Source organism: Equus caballus, chromosome 12, assembly GCF_041296265.1.
Source record: "Equus caballus isolate H_3958 breed thoroughbred chromosome 12, TB-T2T, whole genome shotgun sequence".
Taxonomy (NCBI): domain Eukaryota; kingdom Metazoa; phylum Chordata; class Mammalia; order Perissodactyla; family Equidae; genus Equus; species Equus caballus.
The window spans coordinates 1606108-1612674 of NC_091695.1; the positions used below are offsets into that span (position 1 = coordinate 1606108).

The window sequence follows — 6567 nt, forward strand, 5'->3', positions numbered from 1 at the left end:
CCAGGCCCTCCAATTCTGAGCTGTTAACTCACCACTCCTTTATTTACATATTAGTTAGATGAAGTACACCCACTCAGATTGCGAAACACCATTCATTGTTTTTGGCCGGTTGCTCCTTAGGTGTAGTCAAGACGTGTCATTCTGAGGGGTTCAAAAGTGTTTCACAGTAATGTCAACTCCATAGTTATGGCCCCAAGTAAAAACCTTGACCTGAGAAATGAGAAAAACTCCCCAAAGGTAAGGTAAGTAATTAAGCAAAGGATTGCATTTTATTGTGTAAATTATATTATGTTTACTGTAAAACTAAACTTCCAGTAACCCTTATAAAGTCTTCACAGGTAATGACTTAACCATCCGTCGTGAGTCCCAGGGCTGCAGAACAGAACACGTTTGTCCTTTAAATGCTATTGGGAAAGAGAAACCAGAAGAAAATTGGAAAAAGCAGTTTTCCCAGGCTTCAGTCCTTGCAGGTTTGGCTTGGATTCAGGAGCGGAATCCTGGTTTTCCCCCCAAACCTCCCCAGTACTGGGTTATGCAAATCTTAGGTGTAGCAAGAACTGGGCATGAAATCAATTGCAGTTCTGGAATGTTTGTAGCATACATGCAACTTGGTAGGATATTCTCTCTCTCTTCTCCTAGGCCATTTTTCTCCAATTTCTCTGGAAATGAGAGACATGTGACCATGGCTTTCAGACCTGCAGGTTGCACAACTCAAGGGAGCACCATGACCTTATGTGAATGTTGTCTCCTAGAGTTGTGCAAAGCACTGACCCTGATCCCTTTACAACGTGCCATTCATACAACTGCCTGCAAAAAATGGTGTTTGTGGCCAACTGGATATTCTATTCTCGTATTCTTTTCCTACCACCTGGTTCAGGTTAAACGATGTTTTTAGCCTCAGTCTATTTTTACCTTTTCCTGCTCATCATTCAACATGGGACCTTTCATCCCATACCAAGGGTCGCGATATGCAATCTGTCACAAGGGAGTTTGGGGGGGGTGAAAAAGAAAAGGTTCTAAGTTGCTCCAAAGGAGCTGAAAAGGTGTGAGAATTTTGTTCTAGAAAAGGTATGAGAATTGGCTTTGTGACAGAAAAGAGTACTTTAGCTCTCAGCTCTCATGTCTGGTGTTGAGGGTTAATACGCTGAGATGAAATGAGAGCGTGGCGTTCCTAGCAGGTGATGAGAAAGCAGCGTGTCCCCTCACCAGCACCTCCCAATCAAAGTAGGTTTTTTGTTCTTTTTGCAACAGGCCTTTACTTACAAAAGCAGGCGGTTCCCTTGGGAAGTATGCATCCAATTAATCCTCCAAATAAATACTTGGCTTCAACAGAGAAAATAACCTCGCCGTATTCAGCACAGACTTGATGGCACCTGCCTCAGGCCCTTGAATGAGCAGGACTGCTTTGCCCATTGGGCACTGCAGCAGAGCGCCTAGGCCAGGGCCAAGAACACTTCAAGAGCAGATTAAAATGCCTGAGACTTGGGGAGAAAGAAAGAAAGAAATGTTCTGCTTCCAAAATATGGAAATTGTGAAATCAGTATTTTAAAATGTTTAGTGACATCGCTGCAAATTATACCATATGTCAACTTCATCAAAGATTAAATTTGATCTTCATAAGCATCTCATTACAATTAAAAACAATTTGTGGATTAGATTTTCTTACTGAAAATTTCTCATGGGTCCCCAACGATTGCTGAGAAATCATAACCAAGCGTGAATCAGAGGAGTTGATTGTAGAAAATAATTTTAAAAGCCAAGTTAGAAAATGCCTTTCAAATGTTTTGGCCCCAAATTCTGGTGGATACAAATATTTTTGATAACGAGTGGGCGGAGCTGCCTAGGATTTAAGAGGCTCGCCAGGCGGCCCTGTGGTTGGGTCATTTCACCTCCCTGGGATATTCTTTAATTGTCTCTATAATCCATGTTCTTTCTCTGACTTAAATTTTTGAAGGAAACTTCCCTGCGAGAAGTTTTCCTCGTCCTGCTCCCCTGGTCTCCTTGACTATCTCTTTAGCAATCACCCACAGGAGGACCTCGTTTTTGCTTGTGTTACAGACAACTTATATTCCTTCATGTCTATTTTGAGGGCTTTCTTAAATCTATTTTATGAATTCCTGTTATATTTCTACTAAAGTGAGAGCCTTGGAAGGGAAAGCATCTATTCATTCATTCATTTATTCAATGAAGCTCCCATGTGTTGGGTGCTTGGGATACAAAGTTGAGTACGGCACAGTATCTGGCCGCTTCCTTCAAGACATTCACAGTCTAGGAAGGAAGAAAGATAGGACAGCAAATAAATTATAGCACAGCTGCCTCCTGGAGGTTTAGTGCCTGTTGCTCAGACTGGCACTGGGTTCAATACATTTTTATTTATTTAATAAGCATTTTCTCTGTGTCAGGTACTATTCTCAATACAGACACTGTTTAACACTTTTGCAAATAGTAATCCATTTAATCCTCAAACCAGTCCCATGAAGCATTATAATTATCCCCATTTTACAAATGAGGACATCGAAGCACAGATAAGTTAATTCGCTCAAGATCAGTCACACAGCAAATAAGTAGCAGGGCCAGGATTTGACCCCAGACAGCTTTGCTCCAGCCATGCCACACCACAAGCATCCAGGGTATGAACTGAACCATATGACCAGCGCCAGAGGGCTTCGTAGAAAAGGCTGCATAACTCGTTATGCTCAGGTAGGATGGAGCAGGAAAGGAGGTCTTCACAAAGCAGATGATATTTGAATTGTTCTGTATGAAAGAGGAATTTGTCAACAGGTAAATTTAGACTACAGAATTTAAGAATGTGTTCCAAAAATAGCCTATGCCATAGTCTATATGTATAAAATAAACAGATATGATGATTCGTACTGGGAAATGCAAATAGTTTATACTGCTGGAACGGAATGTGTTTGGAGAGGATTTATAGATACAGGGCTTGAAAGGGAAGCAAGGAAAGCAAACTTGCTGGTCATTTGGAGGCATTTGGCTTTCGGTTAGTTTTGACTTTGGTCAGTAAAATGTTGATGCCCGCCCCCCCCCCCCCTGCCTTGAACACCACAAAAGAGAAGCTTGGTCAATTCAATTATACAAAAGAAATGTTTCTAATATGTGCGGAAGCAAATGACACAAAGCCAAAATTCGAACAACAAACCAGGATAAAATACTTGCACTGCACAGCAGAGTCCATTTTTCTTAATGTACTAAGTGTTCACAATTCAACAAGGGAACTACGTGTGGTGACAGATGTTAACTAGACTTATTGTGGTGATCATTTCGCAATATGTACAAACATCAAATCATTATGTTGTACACCTGAAACTAATATAATGTTATATGTCAATTACAGCTCAATAAAAAAATTAAGGGCAAAAAAAGGCCAACAAATCAAGAGAGACAAAGGACATGATTTAAAGAAAAGATATCTAAACATTTTTAATGGTGGTCTGCCTACTTATAAGAGAAATGCAAATAAAAACACGGGTAAGACAGAATTGTCACCATTGGTTTGGCAAAGATCTAAAGGTTTGGCAACACGCCGGCCCGACCAGGGTTTGGGGACACAGCCACTCTCATAGGTGCCTGTAGGAGAGTAGGTTGGGACAATCTCTGTGAGGGCAGTTAGACAATATCTATCAAAATTACACATGAGCATATTTTTTAATCTGACAATTCCACTCCTAGGAATTTATTCTGCAGGTGTGTTTATACATGGATATGATGTTGTGCCTCCAAGGATACGTATGTTACAACATTGTTTGTAACAGCAAAAGACTGGGAGAAAAAAACCTAAATGTCCTTCACTGTGGAACTGGTTAATTCCATTACGGCGCATCCATACCATAAAATAATTTGATGTCTTTGAAAAGAACAAATCTGTCTTGTATGTAGCAATGCGGCAGAATCTCCAACATACAGCGAAAAAAGCAAGGTACAGGACAGTGGGTGAGGTTTACTACCATCAATATGTGCGACATATGGGCTTGAAGATGCATGGAACACTTGGGAAGGATCGTCAGAAGTTGATAACACTGGTTGCCCCTGGGGAGGAAGCTGGGTGGCCAGGGAGAGAGGGATTATGGAGACCTACTTTTATTGTATAATTTAGATGTCTTCTGAGGGTTTTTGCCATGTGTTTTCTATTTGATTTTTTTTTTGCCATATATTATCTGATTTTTAATTATTAAGTTTTAAAATGTTGGTTGATTGTCCCCCTTTCGCCATTACATTGTTTTGCATTTGGTAGGAGGATCAATTAAGATCTATTTAATGGTTTACTTTTCCATAAAACTCCAAACTAAGTTATCTTCTTGCAGGAGGGAGAAGAGGGAAGAGCTTGGCCGCAATAAGCCAGAGCTGTGGGTGAAGACTGCTGGAGGAGGGGCTTCTTCTGTCCGCCTCCGGGTGTGAGGCCAGGCCAGCAGCCTCCCTGCGGGCGGGCGGGGGAGCTGTGCCTCCGAGCTTGCTGGCAGACTTTTGTTTAAACGCCTTTCCGAATGCTGGCTTTCCGGTTCCTTAGACCCAGAGACAAATGTTGTGAAACTCCTGTCTGGCCTCAGTTTTGGTTGCAACCCTGGGTATGTGTTCACCAACCTATTCTGGCATATACATGATCCTCACTGACCCTTAGCAGATCAAAGCTCAGTTTTGCTGAAACGGATGAATTTATGTGTCTATTTTTAGCGAAGTGCCTGGTATCAGTCTGCTGTGCTTGCACGTGCTCCTGTAACCTCAATGAAGGACTGATTTTCTCAGTTAATAAGGCTGGGTGGGTGCAGAAGGTCTGAACGCCCACTTAAAGACACTGTGTTTAGACCTCTCGAGGTGTAACAATCAAGAGAATAAAGGATCAAAGGCTATGTCAACTGCCAAGCCCAGGCCCTTCTAATTAGCGAAATCAGCCCTGCTGCCCGCGACGTGCTTTTTGCCCGGAGATGACTCCTCTCCTCGATGTTTAAGCGACATCTTGTTGAGCTGGTTTCAGAGGATTAAGCTCCATGTAATTTCATCTTTCCCAGGTGTGAGACACTGTGTGCACAGTAATATGATTCTGTACTGTCAGGGAAAACAGCGTGTCTTTGTCAGCGCTGTTTGACAGAGTCAAACTCCTGAATCCTGACCTCACCCTCAGCAGGCCCACATCCCACACGGTTACCGCTCGCCCTTCTGCTGAGAGATGCCAGGGTTTGGCTGTGGGGACACGGTCACGCCGGGCAGCAGAGCGGACACAAGGTGTGCCAGCGGCCCAGCTGCACTTCAGAAAGCATTGCCTTGCCCATTCCTTTGGAGTCAGCTTCGAAGGGCTGAGCAATACTGTCACTGTTTCCAACAAGGGAAAAAACCCAAAATACTTAGTAATTAATTTGTATTTACTTTAGGTAGTAGTTAGGTCAATTATTTTTCTGATTCTTTGGGTAATGTCCTCAGTAATGGTTTCCCGCTGAATATTTGCATTTTTGATATATAATATGTACTCTAGTACATAAAGTATTAGTCACCATTTACTAATAAAAATAGCTAATTTTATTGAGTTCTAACTAAGAGTCATGTACAGTTCTATGTGCTTACATGGATTATTGCATCTCACGCACACCACTATAATTATCGCGTCCATTTTACAGATTGGAAAGTGGGATGCAGAGGAAGTAACCTGAACAAAGGAACAGGGCTGGCAAGTGGCGGACGTGGGATTCGAACCCAGGAGTCTGAGTCTGAGTCTGGCATTTTAGCACATAACCACAAAGTCACCCACCTCCATTTATTATATGGCAGACACGTGATAACCGTAGGAGGTGATGATTGCCATTCCCATTTTACAGACGGGCAAATGGGGGGGTCTCTGAGAATTGAAGTAAGTTACCCAGTTACACAGGTAGTAAATGGTCAATGCTAGCTAGCTCAGATCCAAATCCGAGCTCTTAACTCACCAATCATCTGACCAAGAGAGGTGAATCTATTTCTGTCTCGGTCCACGTAGATATCTTGGTCCTAGCACTTGCAATGGACAAACAGATATGTGCTGTATTACCATCTGTCTGCACCTGTCCATACAGAGAGGTATTGGAAATGAGAGACAGTTATGTTCCAAGCTGGGGACTATAGAAATTTGTTACTCTAAGTCTTGCTGTTTTCCAGGAGCAAGAAACAAGAAAAGAGTCTTGAAGGGATGGAACCTTAAATAGCGTAGGTCAAACCCCGTAATTTCACAGATGAGGAGCAATTGCTTCGGAGAGAGAAAGCAGCTTATGCAAAGTCACAGAGGAACCTCACGTGGCCTTGCTGGGGTTAGAGCCAGAGTCTCCGGACACCCACGTCAGTGGCCTTCCTTTTACACCATTTTGTTTCCACTGAGTTTTACTGAGCCGGGTACCGCATGAGTACCATTTGGGCATGGTTCCTTGCTGTGGGGTTTAAGATCAGTCCTGTTCTTTAGTCCTGCACTTTCAAGTTCTTTATCTGAAGTCTCTATACGGTTAGCCCAAGCCATATGAATTTGCTGCTTTTATGGTTCAAAAAGATTGAATATAATTAACTTCTTATGATTCTACCTGCTAGTTTTCCATT

General features: G+C 42.4%; 1 long non-coding RNA gene across 1 annotated transcript; it reads left to right on the forward strand.

Moving 5' to 3' along the window:
- Window positions 1-329: 329 nt before the first annotated feature.
- On the forward strand, window positions 330-1655 carry LOC138916560 (uncharacterized). Its single transcript, XR_011423825.1, has 2 exons — window positions 330-470; window positions 1252-1655. It is a non-coding gene; the product is annotated as an uncharacterized lncRNA (long non-coding RNA).
- Window positions 1656-6567: the final 4912 nt, after the last annotated feature.